A 19,878-nucleotide genomic window follows, 5' to 3' on the forward strand; every position below is an offset into this window, starting at 1 on the left:
TCACTCGGCATGGAAATTCTTTAAATACTGTCGAACAATAAGAGCCCTGTCATCGTGGATTATACCAGAAATCAAACACATGCAGTGAAAGGACGTACAATCTCCTCGAAATATTGCTTTTTCATTTTCCAAAGAATGATCCACTGTCCGGTATTCGAACCTACCGTTCGTACATGAGGATACGAACTTCATTTGTCCAGCTATTGGACTACATACACACATTTGGTGATGACTCTTGGGGGCGCTCGATTTATAACGCAGAGAGATGTTGCTGCAACAAGTACTCTTCATTTGAGCAGATCAAAAACAAATCAGCTGATAACAATTCTTCTACGATTTTTCAGATTTCAAAACAGTGTAACATTTCAAGAAGACAGGAACAACGTTATTTGGTGTCCATTTCATTTCGATAATGTAAACACATGATTGCGATGCCACCAAGGTAATTAACTAGACGCTATCAGAGTCTTTGGAAGAAGAGGGGGTAGCTCATTACAAAGTTGTACTCAAGATGGAAAAAAAGTCAATTTACTAAACTTTTTTAAGTGTACTTTTATTTATTTTATTTATGTTTGATTTGTTAACATAGTCAATTTCTGTAAGACATTTTCTGTAGGACAGTCAATTTCTTGAAACATTTTACTTCAATTATTATTGAAAACTAAAGTGTTCATATTCTAGCTGTTTCGGCACTGAATTATATATACTACGTATTCGAAAGCAGAACAGGATAACATTTCGCTTGTATTTTCGTATATTTGCTAAAAGATTAAAAATAGGTATTTTCAGCATGGCATTGGGAGAAGAATGAAATTGATAGCCTGGTCATTATCTCTATAAATGTCAAACATTTCATTCTATTCCTGAGCCTTTCAGGTAAATACAGTCAGTTTGAGGCTTGTGTTTGTACTGGTCATATACATTACACAAACTGTATTTCATTTCTTACTGTTTGTGTCTTCAGGCCTCTAGATCACAGCATGACATAGATGAATTTAGGTCGACTCGTTCAAATTTTCACCTTTAGTTTTACACGATACATCGCACGAAAGAGTCAGGGCATCAACTTCGAGAAGAATGGAAGCTTTGTTTCCTTGTATAACAGAACTCGAATATTATACAACATTGAGCGGATGTTTATAACCCTTTGAGTGCTGTAATTTTTCCAACCAAAATATCAGTGCACATTTTACCAATTTTATGAATTTTTCTGTAATTTTTGTCATAATTTTGGATCAAATGGACATCACATTTCATTAGCTACAGTTTCTCACCAAACTTTTGGCAAAAATCTGAACAAATTGACTGGGGCACATTTTATAAAGCTGACAAAAATCGACTTTGGCGCTCGAAGGGTTAAGGAATTTTACCGCTGTCTTTAAAATCTCTGCCACAAGGTGATGACGATCTAGATGATCATTTCAGTTTCTTTTCGGGGGATTACAAAATTTCCTTTGACTCAAGCATCATCTAAGCAAATTCTGCGTGGCTTTGAGTGTATTCCCCCTCAAGCAAATTCAGTTTAAGATGCCGCACGTTCTTTTAACAGGCACAACAACCTCATTCTTGCCCAAATTGAGATCACCGACTTTGTGTAATTTTCAAGGAAAACGTTACATCAATAGCAAAGATTTGATATGATCGCATCTAAAGGGAGTGTTTTCAGTTGATTTCACATGACTTCTGTCACTGTTTTCTGTTTTCTTTACACGATAGGAATAATCAGTTGAAAACATTTATAAGTAAAGCCAGGGGGAATTACCATTACATGACTCTGTTGAAATGAGGTATACTACTAATATTATATAGGGCTCAGCCCTTGGTGTCGCGCCAGGGGTTAAGATTGGCAATGTTATTTGTATTGATTCATGATAAAATGTAATTAATTGTTACTTCATAAACGTATATATGACAACTATGCCCAGTTTCCCTCTGATGAAAGCAGTTCACGTACGTACACGCGCGGACGTCAAACCCTGCAGCAGTGCAGGTAGGCCTGTAGATTTTCTGTAACGTGTAAAAATTTTGGACAAAAATGGCAAGTTTTACATTGATAACAGCCTATTGCGTTAAACAAGGGACGTATCATGCAATCATTATCATTGCAATGGTAACCGCACTGCCCAACTTCCACTTGCAAGCTGAAAACTATAGCGTTCCGTCTAAAAACTGGCAATTTTTGAATTTAATTATTGACACTGGGGGCGCTTTTCTAAAATTCAATCCCAGCATTCTTTGCGTATGCCACCGTTCATATGCGCGACTGTTTTCTCCCTTTATCTATATTAACGATATTCTGTATCAGCGACAAGGTGCATAATAACATTTACTGGCTAATAAAAGAGGTATATTTTATAAATGGCATGTTATATAATAATAATTTGTTTCGTATTTGTTTATTTACGAGTACTCAAAAAAAAACATGGCGGCGCCCACGAAAGAAGGGTACACTTCCGGTTACTCGCATAGTATATTATGAATAAGCGCATGCGTAGTAAGCCGCTGGCGCGACTATTATTCAGGAATGAATCGATCTCCAAGGTATAAAACGCGCCTCATAGTCAGTTTGTGAATGAGCAATTTGTGAATCGCTCTTTTTCCCGTCATATCACAGTTACATTTTCCATGATGCAACAGTGCCCGACAAAAGTCATTGGGACGATATTACAGTGGCAATTAACGGACACAGCTAGCGTTTTGCATTCACCGTCATCGAAGGGAGTCGTTATACTGAGCGTCAGAAATAGAGTAAATGGGCAGAGCCCCCATCCCTAAAATCCGGTAATTTCGTATCCAACGGTTCCGAAGCTAAGTTTTAAAAATCGCTTTATATAGAGATAGTTAACAATGTACCGGCGTGAGACGTTTTAGATACCGTAAGAAGTACAAATCAACAGGATATATCGTACTGTTGCAACAATGTAAACTACAGTGACCCATGCAGAGACAGAGAATACGGTGAATCAGTGCACGGAACGATTCGATCCATAAATGTAAATTTATTTCCATAAATGGCACTAACCATAGTACAGCCATTTTTGATCATCAAAATCATCAACGATACAAGTATACCAAATTATCACATTAAATAGGGAAGATGCATTATTAGAAAGTTGTCTGATGATGTTTAATGGAAATGAACTGTGGAATAAAAACAAGGCGACTCAATCTATGGAAAGCATGACTGACTAATATCATGTTGTGCTGGGCATAGGATATGCTGTGCTGGGCATTCGATATGTTGTACTGGGCATTCGATATGTTGTACTGGGCGTTTTATATATTGTGCTGGGCATTCAATATTTTGTGTTGTACCGGGCATTCAATATATTGTGCTGGGTATTTGATATGTTGTGCTTTGCCTTGTAATATGTAATTTAGTCCGTGGGCTGGAGGGGCCCACCGTGCACCCCCCACATCCCTACTACATGGGTATTTTTTTTGTTCTTTAGGACCTGCTGAACAAGAAAAAAGATGTTAACATTGGATATTTTGGGATGCACTACCTATCTGGGCTGGTTTTTGATTTGCATGTACCGCAAAAAATGGCGAAAAATGGGTAGGGGTAGGGGGTACTATATCCTCCCCTACATTAAGTAAACTAGCATGAAATAGCACAAACCATACATTTTTGGAAAGCTCAGATTCTGCTCTTTATGAGAAACACCAATTTTAGCAAAATTAATATGTGTACATGGAATAGGACGACTTTAAAATGAATGTTTTTGACAATTTTGAAATTTTTTACCCAAAATACCATGTAACAATTGTGATTTACTTTTTATTAAGCAAACTTTTGACAGCTTTTTGTGTTTGAATTATTTATTCCAACATATTAAACAAGAAAACAGTGTTAACATTAGATATTTAACTATAACACTACTTCTCTGGAGTCAATTTTGAATTGCGTGTATCTGTATGGGGTGTGCAAAAGCTAGGGGTAGGGGTACAACATTCTTTCCTTGATGAAGTAAACTGGCTTGAAATGCCCTAAACCTTATAGTTTTAGAAAGCTGAGATACTGGTCTTTCTAAAATGCATAAAGTTTTAGTAAAAAATATGACGTCATAGAATTGGATAACTTTAAATCGATTTTTTCTGGCAATTCAGTATTTTTAACCGGAAGAAAATACGATAACTATTGTTTCCTCCTTATGAAGCAAATCAAAGAGATTTATGGATGTTCTTTACTGATTGCAACGTACTGAAGAAGAAAATAAATGTCAAAATTGGGTATTTACCATGCATTATTGTCTCTAGTCACTAAAATAGCAAATTTTGCTACACTGGTATATCGTGAATGGGCATTTTATGCAATGAACTAATGCACAGCCTTAAAAAGAAGACTTTAAAACGTGCACACATAGTCGTATTGCAATTTTCTCCAACAAGTAAATAGATTATTGATGACTGTCTATTTTTATAATTTAATTTTTAAATATTTTTCGATAAAATAATTTTGATAAGGCGTATTTGGAAAATTGTCTGTGCCTCCTTGTCTTACTTATACAGCCAGCATTACTAACAATCTATTAGGCCGAGGCTAGAGGGGGCGTCTACATGCACCTCCCCCCCAACCCCACAGGATAACAAACTTGTAATTTTCAGAAGCCTTTGGATCCCTAGAATAAGAAATGGGATTTTAACAGACAAAATATAGGGACTCAATAGCTGTTATGGTCATGTTTTGAAGGGTACCACAAAATCACGATTTTGTGACCCACATGGATTTTTGTCAAACCTGTCTTCTTGTACGTGATCTGCTGAGCTTACTGTTTAACATGACCTAGGTTATGGGGTATCATTAGAAAGGTGATTTATTCTTCTTGAAAATGGTATATAGCAATATGCAATATCTTCTATAGTTTTCATGAAATAGGGCCATAATTTACCCCATACCCCAAAGTTTTATGTCACAAATTACTGTCAAAACTAATCTAAATTCCACCAATTTTTACCTATACATAATACAAAAGGCAAAACTGTGTTTTACCTTTGTGTTATTTGCTACATGTGCATGTTAGAAACTTGGAATAAACTTTTAACAGAAAAAATATTGGGATCCTGTAGCTGTTACAGTCATATTTTGAAGGGTTCCGCAAAATCACAGTATTACTGACTCTCATTCGTTTTTGTTAAACCTGTCTTCTTGTAAGTCTTCTGCTGAGCTTATTTTGAACATAACGAGGCAAATGGGGTACCATTAGAAAGTTAATTTACTCTCCTTTAAAATGATATGTTGCAATATGCAATATCTTCTATAGTTTTCATGAAATAAGATCAAAACTTACCTCATACCCCAACGTTTTATGTCGCAAATTATCATCAAAACTAATCTCAAATTCTACCAATTATTTTTTTCTAGACACATTACAAAAGGCAATTCTTTGTATAAAATATATTTTACTTGGTACAGGGACATGTCAAAAATATGAGTTAGACTTTTAACAGACAAAATATTGGTATTGAATGACTGTTACTTGCATGTTTTGAAGGGTACCGTGAAGTCAGAGTATTACCGACTCGCATATGTTTTTGTTAAATGTGTCGTCTTGTTAGTTTTCTGCTGAGCTTACTTTTTACCATAGGCTAGCTTATGGGCTGCCATTGGAAAAGACAATTCAATTCGTTCACCAGAAGATCAGAGAGAAAAGACTGGAGATGTCGTCAGACCTGTACACTCAGTGTAACGATTGTTTCATGCTATTATGACATGCAAAATTATTTCAATTGATGTAAGGGTCTTCGTGATAAAGTAAAACGAAGAGTTATTTTCAATACTTGCCACAAAAAAGGTTATCATATTATTTGTCTTCAGGAACATACAGCAAAAGTGAAGATGAAATCTTTTGGAAAACGAGTGGGGTGGGAATATTCTTTTCAATCATGGTACTGTACATAGTTGTGGAGTCACAGTCTTATTTTCCAACAAATTACAATATGTAATTGAAACTGTCCGAAAGGACGATGCAGGAAGATTGATTATTGTTAATTCAGTGTGGAAGGATGTAGCTTTAGCATTTGTAATGTTTATGCACGAACAGTAATGTGGCAAAGTGTTCCTTTTTTAGGTATATTCATCGCATTCTCAGTTCAGATTTTGTAAATGAAGTATTATTTTATGCGGTGATTTCAACCTAACCTTAAACCCCGTGATTGACAAATTCCCTTTTGTAACAGAAACAGATAGAGACACGTGTACTACTTCTAGGCTAGCCTTACAGAAAATTATTAGTCATTTCAATCTGTGTGATATTTGGAGATACTTACATCCAAATAACAGGGAGTATACATGGAGGAGAAGAGCACCATTAGTACAGTATAGATTAGATTTTTTCCTTATTTCGCCTGATATAAAGAAAGCCTCAAGTTTGTGTGAGATTTACCCTGCATATAGAACCGACCATATGGCTGTTGAATTGAGTTTTGAATTTTGTAGGCACGAAAAAGGGCCAGGGTATTGGAAATTCAACAATAGCCTGTTGCAAGATACTGTGTTTTTGAATAACTTAGTTATTGCTATCGAAAATTTTTGTTATACTCATGAGCATTTAGAGTGTCACCAAACAAAATGGGAGCTATGTAAAAAAATGTTAAAGCAGTACACAATTGCATATAGTTGTAAAAAGAGTAGAAAACAGCGGAGTAAGAAACAAGACCTTGAGGAGCTGCTTGTGAAAAGAGAGAAGTGTCTTTGTGTCGAACCATCAATGGAAAACTTCGCTCTTTACCAAGAAACCCAAGCTGATTTAAACGGAATATTGCTGAAGGAAGCAGAGGGAGCTCAAGTCATAGCAAGATCACGCTGGGTTGAAAAGGTGAAAAAAGTACAAAATATTTTCTTGGTTTAGAAAAGAGGAACCATATGAAAAAGAATATTGTAAATTGAAAACAAGAGATGAGAGAGTTGTTACTGACCTTAGTAGCATTTTGAGTGAACAGGTGAATTTTTACAAAGATTTGTATGCTGAAAAATTGCAGTCAATGAGCTTCAGAGATTTTACAAAAAATATGCAAGTGCCACGACTGAATAGAGTGCAAAGAGAAAGTTGCGAAGGTAAAATTACAGATTCTGATGCTGCACATTAGTGCTTACATGCAGAACTGAAAAAGACTTTAGAAAAGTAACCTTCAAGGATACAAATCAAAGAGTATTGTGGGTAATTTATTGTACTGTGAAGCTAGTCTGGTTCCCTGACCCATTTCCCCGGTAGAGGGCGTGGGGAAATATAGGGTCAGGTACCGGCTAATGTAAACATGGACGCTATTGGGTTAAAATAAAACAAGCTGTGATTGGATGAAAGTAACACTTGTAACTTTTTCTCATCTTTCTTGGGTTTCGCACTTTCAGGCTCACTTGACACCAACTTCTTGTTTGTACCACAAAGCCGTGGAGGTAGAAAGAAAGACTTTCTACCTCCATGATTTAGCCACTGTGATTTAGCACACCTCTTAATACTTTTAGAACGTCGACATGATGCCTGGCATTTTTCACGAAATTCGGACACCATTCTATCCATCGAAATCAATCGTCGTTCACAGTTCCAACAAAGTTTGCTTTCAATTAGCTGTGATATCGCAGCAGTACTTGTGGCGTGTATCGAACGTGCTCGGGTCATTGGGGTCACGCCACAGTCGGCGATGACCTCAATGACCCTAGCGCGTTCGATACACGCAACAAGTACTGCTGCGATATCACAGCCGGCCAGCCTTCAATCATCTCTATTTCCCCGTACTTCTGGATTAATCCTTTCAGTTTATGTTTCCCGTCTCGTGTGCCAATGTTTTTGGTTCGGATACCAGTGTTCGAACATAATTCTGATCCAGTCGAATTTTGACCGGCGTTTTCATGGCAGCAGCCATATTTGTTGTAGCATGTTTCTGTCAGGTGACTAACCTCCGCCATCTTGAACAAAATTCTGTTCAAGATGGCTACCCGGTACCTGACCCTATATTTCCCCACGCCCTCTACCGGGAAATGGGTCAGGGAACCAGACTACTGTGAAGCCCCAATAGCTGCGAATGTGTGATAAACCGATTTCAAAATACCCCCATTTTCCAAGAGTTTTCTGTGAATAAGACCCATTAAAGACTGGAAAAGTGTATAACACTTTCATAAAGTGTCGAAACTGGATAAAGTGTAGAAACTGGCATGTAAATTCAAACGTTTTGACATAATTTTAGATTTCCTGACATTTTCAAAAAGTAATCATGTGACAGACAAAATAAATATTACAACAACAAAATGTTGGCCATCGTGTGTTGTGCATTCAAGTAAATGGCATCATGCTTGCTTCTTTATGACCATGATGTGTATGTGTAGGAAATACTGCACTTTTTGTTCTTTTCTGTCCGGGTGCCATTTTATGAGTGTGGCACCCGTTTATTATTTAACTTGCTAAAACACATAGGCATGGTCCAAATCAGTGAGCAGTGATACTTCTATACATGTCTGTCAGTTAGCACATTTACACGAACCAACTTTGGTTTTAAAATAAAATCATGAAAATAATGCATAAAATTTGCAGCTATTGGGCTTTAACAGATGAAATGCTTACTGGGCAAGCTGCATTGACATCTAGCCACAAAATAGGGGTCAAAGGTCACACAGTTGGTATGAAGTATCTTTAAAAAAACATTCCTGAAGTTTGCCAGTTTGTCATTGAAGATGAATATAATTATTAAAATTGTAGGGCATCATCGATATGTAACACAATGAAATATTCATGTTCAACGTTCACACTGACGTGTGTGAATTTGATAATATGAGAGATGTCTCACGTTCTTACATTATTTCATGCAAAGTAGACCTTTAAAAATCCAGAAACAGTCATTGATGATCATATCATATATTGCTTAAATCATTCTTTGCTTACTAGACAAAATATACCATAAAGAAACTGTCACGGAATTGTGTAATATAATGCATTCCTCTTCTGGACATGCCTTTTGGAAATGAGGAAGGTTGGACAGAAACTTGATTTCCTATTTTAAATGAGGTAACATCCATCGAGAAAACAGCAAACATTGACAAACTCATGAGTGATTTTGAAAAACGAAAGAAGAGTCTAGGGTTTGGGATTTTTAATTAAAGGCTAAGTTGGGTAACCTCAATCACACTTTTTATTTGACTTCATGCATTGACTTTGGCAGTCTTCCTTGTTCTTTCTGCTTTTCCTTGGCTGTGACATGTTGACTGGAACACAGACAAGGTGATTGGGAATTGCGACGCCAAAGTCCAAACCCACTGTTCGTGAGCTTCTTTGATATTAAAGTGTGAACTAAACAACATGGCAAGGGTTGAAAAGTGAAGAGTCCCAGTGGAAACCATGAAAAGTTGCACATTACATGTAGTGTTATAAATTTGCAATTAAACTGAGGCCACATAAATCCTTTATTAAAATATGTTACATATATTACAAGTAATGCATACAGCTATCATTACAGGGTCAAATTGTTTCTAGTCTTACTATAATATGCAGTGTGACTCTGACCACAGCGGACCAAGAAATCTGGTTGTTGTTGTTGTTTGTATTATGTTTATGTTTATATTAGTCGTGTTTTTGTTGTTGTTGACCAATAAAATTCAACAAAAATTGTATTGTGTTGTTGTTCGTTTCAAACCAAGGTTATAGGGACCGTGTTCAAACGTAATGTAAATGTCATAAGAGACAGTATAAGGATCCTATCATTACATGTAAGGAGATGAAAAGCTAGAGAGAGTGGACCTTGGGACTCAATGGGAGCCAGTTGCATTGGGTCAAATAATGATATTATCCATTATCCGTATACTATTTCTATCGACATCTAGGCCTACATTATACCTTTGAACAAGTCCCTGTTAGCCCTGCGTACGACTACGATGACCAAGCTACCCGAGTGGCAGAGGCTACGGATTCGCAGCAAGAGCGTTTGTAATTGGTCCAATAACGAAAATATCTGAATATTGCACAGAGCAGTGTTTGAACCTCAGACATATAGCTTCTACTGTCTGTGGTTAAGGTTGAGCACAGCCTTTAATTTGAGGTTCAAACACAGGAACTTAGCTCGGCTCAGCTCACATTGTGATGCTGTACCGTACGTGTGCTTGGAGCTTCAGATGTGTAGCGCAAAGGCCTGCACGGATTTGTCGACAACAATCGCAAGTACAAACTCGCGAAATTCAAATTCAAGCAAAGTACCATATCTGCCCCGACACCTTACTATGCATATACCTATCTCATCTCCATGGCCCATACGAGCTAAAGCGTCGAGCAACTCTGGTGAAACAATCCTCGGAACTCCCCTCAGCACCACCATTGCTGCCGTTAAACGAATGATGACGTACTGGTCGATACCATAACAGCAAAGGGTTGTCAGGTTCTCTTACAGTTGCTGATAACATAATGGTAACCCCAAGCTTACGTTTTCAAACTTCTGTACTTCAGTTACTAATTTTTTAGAGTAATCTTTTTATGAGGATGTTGTATGTTAATGATCGGCCAGTCAAATCAACGAACATTCTGATTACGAAGGGATGGACCAGGAAAATATTAATGGGGAGGGTTATGTTTGGAAAACTGTCATGAGGGAGGTACGGGACGTTTACATTGGTAACAAGCCTGACTCGGAAGGAGGATCACTCTGGCGGAAGCTAATACCATTGTATTAATCCAAAACTATTTTCAAATAATTCTCGAGAACGTTAGAATATATTTGCTTTCTTTTCAATGGGTGGTGTCCTGTAATATGTGTAACCGACTGCCAATATTTGTTCGATTAAAATTAGTTAAGAATAAAAAAAATGTGACCCCTAACCCCTTGCTAAGTTGAAAGAATGAAGACAATAGGACGCACTGCATGGGACAGAATTCCCTGCTGATTGTCATGATACTTTTTGACCGAGCAGCTGACATCTCAGCACTGCTTTTTACCCCCTGAAGTTCAAGGTCTTTTTACTGTACATGTCTCTGTAAAGAAAACTCTGATTAATACGCTGTGTGATCTCACAATCAATTAATCCTAGTCTGTAGCTGGAGGAGGATGTCGCGCTTCGCAACTTTGGAAGAGGGGAGGGCACAGTCAGTGTCACTTGTGGTCTATTCCGCGCTGCGTGGTGTACATATGCCTGAGAAGAAGAGGCATATATACACACATCTATGGGGCGCATAGACACGTCTATGGGCGTATAGACGCAGAGCGGAATAGACCACAGGTGACTGTGGGGAGGGTAACGTTTCGGAAAAGAGAACAGGGAGAGTCACGTTTTAGAGGAACCACATACCTAAAATCACACCGACCCACCCTAAGCAACTCCTGAAGACTACCTTAAGGTAGTATGCAACTCGAAAGTGAAAGACTTAAACTTTTGCTCTAACTTTCCTCAAGGAATCTTTCAATCATTCTCTTTCTAAATCAAGAATAAAAATAGGGGGTCACCGTGCAAATTTTGGTAAGGGGAGAACCATTTGATTTTTTTGGGGGGTATTGAGGAAATGGGTATGGAGCAAATTTTTTTTCCTGTCACAGTGACAGCAATTTTTTTTTTCTACTGTCAGAGCTGCGTCAATTTTTTTTTTCAAATGGAGTAGCAATGCAAATTTTTTTTTTCTTTGTCATCAAGTTTGTGATGCGTTGTCATTATTTACGGCCTGAAACTCAGAATTTTGAGTGACGCCCCCCCTCAACCATGATGAATTTGAGTAACTCCCCTCTCTAACTCTAAAATTTGACTGATCCCGCCCACTTAGAAAAGTTAAATACAAATACATGTATTTGTAAATTTACAAAATACAGCAACAGTAAAGACCTTTGAAATCCTGATGTACTCTGCTAGACTATCATCAGTTATCTCATGATGGTTCAAAAAAGGTGAACCTATCAAAATGAAATTGCAAGTCACAATAAAATAAAGATATAAAAGCTCACGTAGTATCTAACCATATAATATATTGTTTAATTTGGATGGGTATTATGACAGGGTTTTCACTAGGATATCTGACCGGGCAGAATTTGAAAGTACAGGGGGAACATGCGAGAGGCTTAGGGGGAAAGAGTCACAGGGGCTTTCCCCTATCTTGCATGGAAAGTTTTAAGATATTGATGTGTGCAATGGTGCAGTCTGGTGCAATCTGAGAGGTGTTTTTTAATTTTTTTACTATGTGAAACTGTTAGAACACCCCAAGGGGAGAGCACGAGAGGGGGTTTCCCCTCTTGTATTGGAAATTTTGGGAAATTGATGTGTTTAATGGTGCAATCTGAGAGGAGTTTCAGGTTGTTTTGCACTCGGTAAAACTGTTTGAAAATGACATTGAACACTGCAATATTTTTTTACATTTTATACATGATCAGTGTTTGTGTCACAATATTCAACAACCAAACAATGACAATACAATTTGTGAAAAACAGTTCTGTTTGCCAGAGACAGAAGATAAATAAATATACAGGAATGGAAAATCTGTGACCTTCTTGTGTCATTTCTCCAGCTGCCAGCTTCTAATGAAAAGCATGAATATGGTATGTTTAACTGTCAAAATGGTCATTGAACTGAGGTAAATGAAAACATGTTTCTGTGATAATAAAGGATGAATTCACAACAGTTAAGTTTTGTCCTAGATCCTGTGAAAATTTGAGAAATGATGTGCGCCACGGTGCAGTGTAGTGCCCCCCTCTCGCATTGAAAATTTTGAGAAATGGATGTGTGCAATAGTGCAATCTGAGATGTTTCAATTTGTTTCGCCAAAAAAAATTGAGTAACCCCGCCCCCTTCTTCCTCTCAACATTTTGAGTAACGCTCCCTGAAGTTTTCAATTTTTTTAGTGCATGACCCCCTCCCTTGTATTTCATTATATTGTTGTTCCTCAATTTTTCACTGTCAACTTGTACATCTTCCTAATATATTTATATTGAGAGAATAATATATTGATTTTAACACTAGTTTATTGACTCCTGTCTTGTGTTTAAAATTTTCACAATTTACAGAAGTCAAAAAGTCCCCTTTAGATAGTGCCTATGCCATTGAGATATTGCAACAGAAATCCTGATATATGATTTCTTGGGTCAGAAAAGGGAAGGAAAACATTGAGTGTACGGAGGTGTAAAGTAGACCTATGTAGTGCATGCTTATATCATAAGTGCTGGGAAAAAAACATAAGAATTGCTTGTGGTAAAAACATTTGCGCCGCCTATGGCGGCGCGCCGGCAAAGAATATATGAGAATAGGGTTTCCAAATTTTGCTAATTTCTGGTGCATTGTGACAATTTTTTTTTCACTTCTGTCTGTTATGACAATTTTTTTTTTCTCAGGCCATGACAGGATCAATTTTTTTTCTTCTATCTCACCTGGCGACAAATTTTTTTTTCTCAAAATCCTCCATACCCCCCCAGAAATCAAATGGTGTTCCCCTAATAGAGAAACAATAACCCAAGATTTACCGATATTAGAAATTCAAAATGGCCGCCATCTATGTGTTAACTCTATGGAGAAAACTAAAAATTTTCGAATCTCGATAAACTAAGCCATGAAAAGTTTTCTTTCACCAAGAGCTTTAAAATGAACCCCCACACGTGGTATATAAGAAGAGAATTGTAAAAGTTTGAGAGTCCGAATGTCTGTCCCCGAGGTGCGTTCTACCTTAACTCGGCAAAAAAAAACACAAAAAAACACAAAAAAACCCCAAAAAACCCAAAAACAATGGGATTTCACCCTCTGCTTTCGCTAGACAAATGTTGTGTATTGCATATAATAAATATTATGTTATCATGTATTAGAGATACTAAATATACACCGTGACTTGTTGTCTGATCATGACTATTTCTTGAACATTTGTTGTTCCTTGTTTGCCCTTAGCGGTGGTATCGGATAACAGGGCACCCCAATTAGTCAACTGCCGAAGATGTAACAAAGCCTGGTTTCGTCCTACTTTTGCAGCACAATCCGATGTACTAGTAATTACGCCAAGTATCCATTAGTAGAGTTCATCGACACGATTAATGGGTATTGAGCTAATCAGCTATGGAAAAACCTTTCGTGTTTCAATACAAGTGGACAGTGTACAATTTTCTGTAAATTGGCACCGTACTTTCCTAAGAAAGTATGCCTATGTCTTTCTTTGACCAAGTTTACTAAAGCCATTCCTGAGATAAAAGCATAATTTGAAAAGTTTGTCAATATGCAACCTACAATACATATTTCAGTTCACTCAAGTTAAATCAAATGCAGTGAGGGCACATTGACATGATATGACTCAATATGGAAATAAGCAATTAATTAGATGACGTCGAACCCAATTTTTCAACACTGGGCGGATTCACATTCAGTTTAGTCTGATCTAGAATTAGCAGTTAAGTCTCGCCACGAATAGCTTTTTGCAAAGTTGCTATCATATCTTTGTATCTTCAATAAAGCCATATTGTAGTTCAAAAGTTCACACATGGGCTGAAAATTATCTTAAAAATTTGACCAGTATGATAATCATGACAACAATAAGCTTACCCTTCCCAAAAGACACGAGTATCGCCATTTTTTCTGCATACTGAAAATGTTAAACAGTAATTTTTTACTACTTTCGACCGCAGTCTTTTCTAGGCGTGTGATTATAGACGAAGTGACAGTGAGTCACGTTTTTTGTTTCCACCATGAGCCTATAAAGTTCTCCTGTGGTGGCACGGTGATCAGAACAATAAGAGCATATGCACATTGCGGTGAACGTTCACTCTGTGTAACAACGCAAATGATGACACGCTGATGGTGAAAACTTTACTTAACCGATGATATCGTACTGAAAAGAAAGTGGCCTTTTCCGAATTTGCTCAATATCTTACCAACTTGAAATATATATATATATATATATATATATATATATATATATATATATATATATATATATATATATATATATATATATATATATATATATATATATATATATATATATATAACCGAACTCAAATCATAAGATATTCATGAAAGAGGCTGGTCTTATCCTTTCGCAACAGCTCCATCGATTCAGACGGCCCACAATCATAACACTTTGCGTGTATAACATCAAAGCTAAAGTATCCAGGTGCCGCCAACGGGAAAATTTCGTCAGTTTTACAAAATCATCACAAAATATGTTTGGAGGCTTATACACCGATTTTACATGTTTTGACCTTGGCAAAATCTTTGATGTGAAAGTAGAGCTGTTCGTAACTGCCCTCCCACTTAATTATGATGCCCACTCTCCTCCAGTATCCAGTATGGTCTGAACGCTCCCCACGACTATTCAAGCTCCCCGCTGCCCTCTCCGCACCATTGAAATTCTCCATTGCCAACTAGATGTTCATATTCCAACATACAAAATTATTTGATGCAAGTATGAGCACAGCGCTGTCTTTTGATCAGATGTACGTGTGTGGCGACCAAGATAAACGCAAAACTGTGCAAGCAAAACATCATTTCAACCTTGGGACATTGCTCCCCTCTATGTTAAGCGCTAAATCTTCTCTGAAGTTCTATGAACCACTGCATTCCCCTCCCTCTACCTATTTTCCGGTACCAACTGCCAGAAATTTTCTCCTCGCCCATTGTAAAATCTGGAATTTCTTGCCCATTTACCGCGTTACGGAATAATTTGAAATTTATAACCCACCGTACGTAGCGTATGTAATGTGGCTTTGTCTAGATCTGACAATGAATGCATTTGATAAATGAGTAGTATTTGGCATTTTACACGACTGTCTTTTGTTTTCTGTTTTTCATTGTCATCATCGTTTGAACTATGACGGGCCACAGCGGAAATCATTCAAGACTACGACCTTACTGCCCTATTCTCATATCAATAACCAAAGTTTTTTTTTTTCAGATTTCAAATGGAATTTTTAATATGTATGGAATTTTATCATTGTTATTTGTGCGAATCAAATAAATAAATAAATGAATAAATAAATAACTAAACAAACAAATAAATAAATAAAGAAAGCGATGCTACTCATCACTAAAGACATGTTTATCTTCGAAAGATTCTTCAAATCTTAAGGCATACGCTTTACATGAAAATTCTAAATATAAACAATTTGTTGGATGAAACAAGATCCTGTTGTGTAACTCGGGCTTAAGTAAAATTGATGAGATCGATGAGGAAAAACAAGCGTCAGGTTTCACAAATAGTTTTATTACTAAAAAATTCGATGACTAACGTTTCAGTCTTGCACAGAGGATCTTCATCAGGGATCTAAAAAAGAGCAAAATAACGGTGGAAAATGAAAAAAGAAATTAAAAATGTGAAAACTGTTACAAAAGACGAGTCATAAAATCGTTGGGATAAAAATTAGGCTAAAAAGGGGACTGTTCGAAATTACGGCCCAAGACGGGTAATTTTTCATCGGCGATGAAAAAAATTCAGTCTTATAAGTCCGGTGGTAGGAAACTTTAATAAGTAAAAATGAACTAAATGACAGCCATGGATCAGTCTTGACGGACGTCTCACGTCTTCGATGTCAAATAAATGAAAAAAAATACTAAATTGTAAACCGTTTCCTGTGAGGACATACTGCTTGTTTTCATACTTTTAAAGCATTGAACTCTCGGTGTCGTACAAATTACTCAATGTACATCGTGTGACTTCGATGGACATTTGATAATGGCCCTCGTTGCAAAGTCGTCGGTTTCTCAGTTTCTGTTCCCTGTTGTCCGCCAATTACTATTATGCTGGGTCGGTTTTGGCGGGGATAGGGCATCTGAAACAGAAGACACAATAAAGTTACGACAAAAAGGGAGTCAACTAGCAATATGATAACACACAACAAAACGAAAGAGTACAATATTGCCCCATTGTTGAATATTGATTTCAGCTGGCCATGAAACCGGCACGTGTTATGTTTGCCACTCTGGAACATTGGAGTTATGTTACTGATTACAGGGGCATCTGAGAATCATAGTTTAGGCAGTCAAAAAGATGTCATGACAATGCATGCAGTAAAGTACATACGGATGTGTAAGGCCGCTTGCAGGAAGGACGTCTTCATGGTATCGGAAGAACGAAAAAATTGTTGAAAACAATTTATTATTGCGATCACTGAGGAGGTGAAAGATAACACAGAGCAAGTCACAGGAGGCAAAGTATACCTAAATTATGGCAAATGGTCCTACTGGCATATCAAGGGATGAGGTCTCAAATACTTCTTCGTTTTTTTTGAAAAAGATAAATTTATCCCAACAAAGGAGCAAATAAAACAAATGGTGAGGTCTCTCCTTTTACGCCATAAATTGGAAAGCGCCCTCCGACGAAAAATTCACACATTTTACGCTTGCATGTACCACACAATCGTACTTGTGCATGCAAATGTGTGTGAATTTTCCCCAAGGAGCATAGGGGCAGTTCACATGTCAGGTCCCAGGGGCGGGCGGGTAAAGGGGTGTCTTGGTCTCAGCACAGATTTTCGTTGCTATTGTTTATTTTATTTTAATACGTTGGAGTAGTTACTGCCATTAGAGGTTTATACTATCAACCTAAAGTGTCTTGGTCGTATAGAACTGGTTTTCTGAAGATTTCTTGTTGAAGTTGTTCTCCTTCACTGCATGCACAGTGTCATGTATTTGTCATGTGATAATCTTACGATGTCATTTTATCACATATGTGATCGGCTAATGCGCCATAAGATAAACGACAAACGAAAAAAGTATAATATATAACATAACGTACAACATTTAAAAATTATCGCGATAAAGTCCTTGACGCCAGGGCTGTTAACATTCATAATTCGTAAGCGCTGGTGTTTTTACCTTCTCTTTCCTTGTCAAATAAACTGTTCTTCTTCCCATGTACTGTTTCTGTTTTCCTGAATTGGAACAGGCGCCACATAGAAAATTAGGGACACAGTCATTTGTTAAGTCCGATAACTTAAACCGACGAGAATTTAAGGAATGATAAGATATTTATAAATATAAGACTGGGCATATTTCTGACCTGATTCCACCAATGAAAGTTCCTCGTGGTTTATCGTGCTGACGTCATCACACGGAAACAACTATAACAAAAATGTCACTAGAGTCGTCGTTTCTTGGAATTGACATTTCCGTTATGGAAATGTACAGTACGTTGATACATAGATATTTTTTAGTTTCACGGCTTTTGAGAAATCAAATCAGGGCTCGTCATAGGCATGGTAAGTCTAAAGACGTCAAAACATGAGCTACTCGTAAGTGACGGTAAATGTGATCATTTCTTGGGAGTTGTCGGAGGATTCCCATTTGATCGGATTCTCATTGATAGTGTTGTCTATAAAGAAATATTATTTCAATTACCAGCAATTAGCAAATCAGGAAACGCTATATCGTAGATAAATTTCCTAATCGTCAAATTTGTAACGTCTTTTATGCCATATAAGAACATGGTACCTGGACTAACTTAAACTACTTGTGGACTTGAAGATCAAGTCGCTGGCAGGAGCACTTCATCCATCGATATTAGCAGTCTGTTAGAATCGTATCATTACTAGTCTTTTCCCCTCGGATAAGATATTTGTTTCCGAAAAAAAGATACATTTGTGTATCGGATGGCGAAAGACGTCATGCAATTAGGTATGTAGTTACTTTTACGCACGGTATCGTTTTTCCATAATTAATATCGAAATTCTACTGATCTTATCGACAGTGATTCTGGTATCCGTAGAATTAATTGTAATATAGCTATTGTCACTGGTATATTATCGAATCTAACTGTCACAATAACATCGGTGGCTTGTTCATTGATTGATACAAACATCAGAGGGGCAAGCTGAAATGGCCCAATAACTGAATTAAAACTGGTCAATAATAATTCTGAAAAAATGAAGTCAACACCTGTTGCTTACGTACTGTTCATCCGACGTGGGCGCGTAATTAAATTTTACTAAAATTTGTAAATGTTGATTATTAGATTAGAATAATGCATCCTATGGTATACTGAAATCGTTTGATGTCAGTGCATTTAGCTCTACGATGAGGCTACACTGAAGAGCACACATTTCACTTTGCTATATGTATATCCCTTAATTTTATGAATCAGTCAACATTCGTCAATATAAATATAGGTAACATCATCACCGTTTGAAAAATGCTGTAGTGTGCATCTCGGTGGTGTTGGTATCGGACGTAACAACGTTATCGCTTAAGTGAACAGGTTGCATGGCTTTGACATGGATTTTTCTTCAGTAGTTTTGACATTTCTGTTGACACACGCGGTATGGATAGCTAGCGCAGCCTCTCTAGCGAGGCAAAGGACCGATTTCTATGCATCTACAACTGAGAAATTATCAACAACCCAAAGTGAGCCACGGGACCAAGGACATTTCCCACGGACGGAAGAGGGCGCCGTGCAAGATTCTGGATCAGTTGTTGGTCATGTCAACAGGATGGGCGAATTGACGGACGCTTCACTCACTACTACAGATCTGATAACTGTTAGGGAAAACCCTACTTCGGAACCTTCTTCGTTGGCAACGGGGAATGAGAACCCTGCCCTTGAACTACACAAACAACTTCTTCTCCTAGAATTGGATGTTCTTCAAATGAAGATTAACCAAATTTATCGAAAGTTCGTAAGTTTTTCTTTCAGATTTCAAGTACATGATGTGCTGTAAAACGCTGGAGGGATGGATAAATTGTTAAAAAGTATCTGAAGTGTTACCAGTGGAGTTTTAATTTCAAGACTTTGAAGCTGAGAAAAAAATGTGGCGGTACAGAAAAAAATGTGTAGCCTGCTAACGCTGAGAAAAATCTTGGAAGGCAAAATTATTTGCATATTCTTGTTCTAACTACCTCAAAGATCCACTGATATGTCCTTACACATCATACTATTGGAAGTTCATTGTCAAGCAGTATTATGTATATGGCCATGCCTGCATCATACTACCGAAGTATATTCGTATAGTTCATAT

The 19,878-nt window shown here is 37.3% G+C and overlaps 1 protein-coding gene across 1 annotated transcript in view; it reads left to right on the top strand.

Annotated features, from left to right (window-relative positions):
- The window catches only part of LOC139119711 (uncharacterized), a 48,164-nt gene that overhangs the window by 10,108 nt on the left and 18,178 nt on the right, over positions 1-19,878 (top strand). The window lies entirely within an intron of this gene.

The sequence above is a fragment of the Ptychodera flava genome, chromosome 20 (genome assembly GCF_041260155.1).
Source record: "Ptychodera flava strain L36383 chromosome 20, AS_Pfla_20210202, whole genome shotgun sequence".
NCBI lineage: Eukaryota > Metazoa > Hemichordata > Enteropneusta > Ptychoderidae > Ptychodera > Ptychodera flava.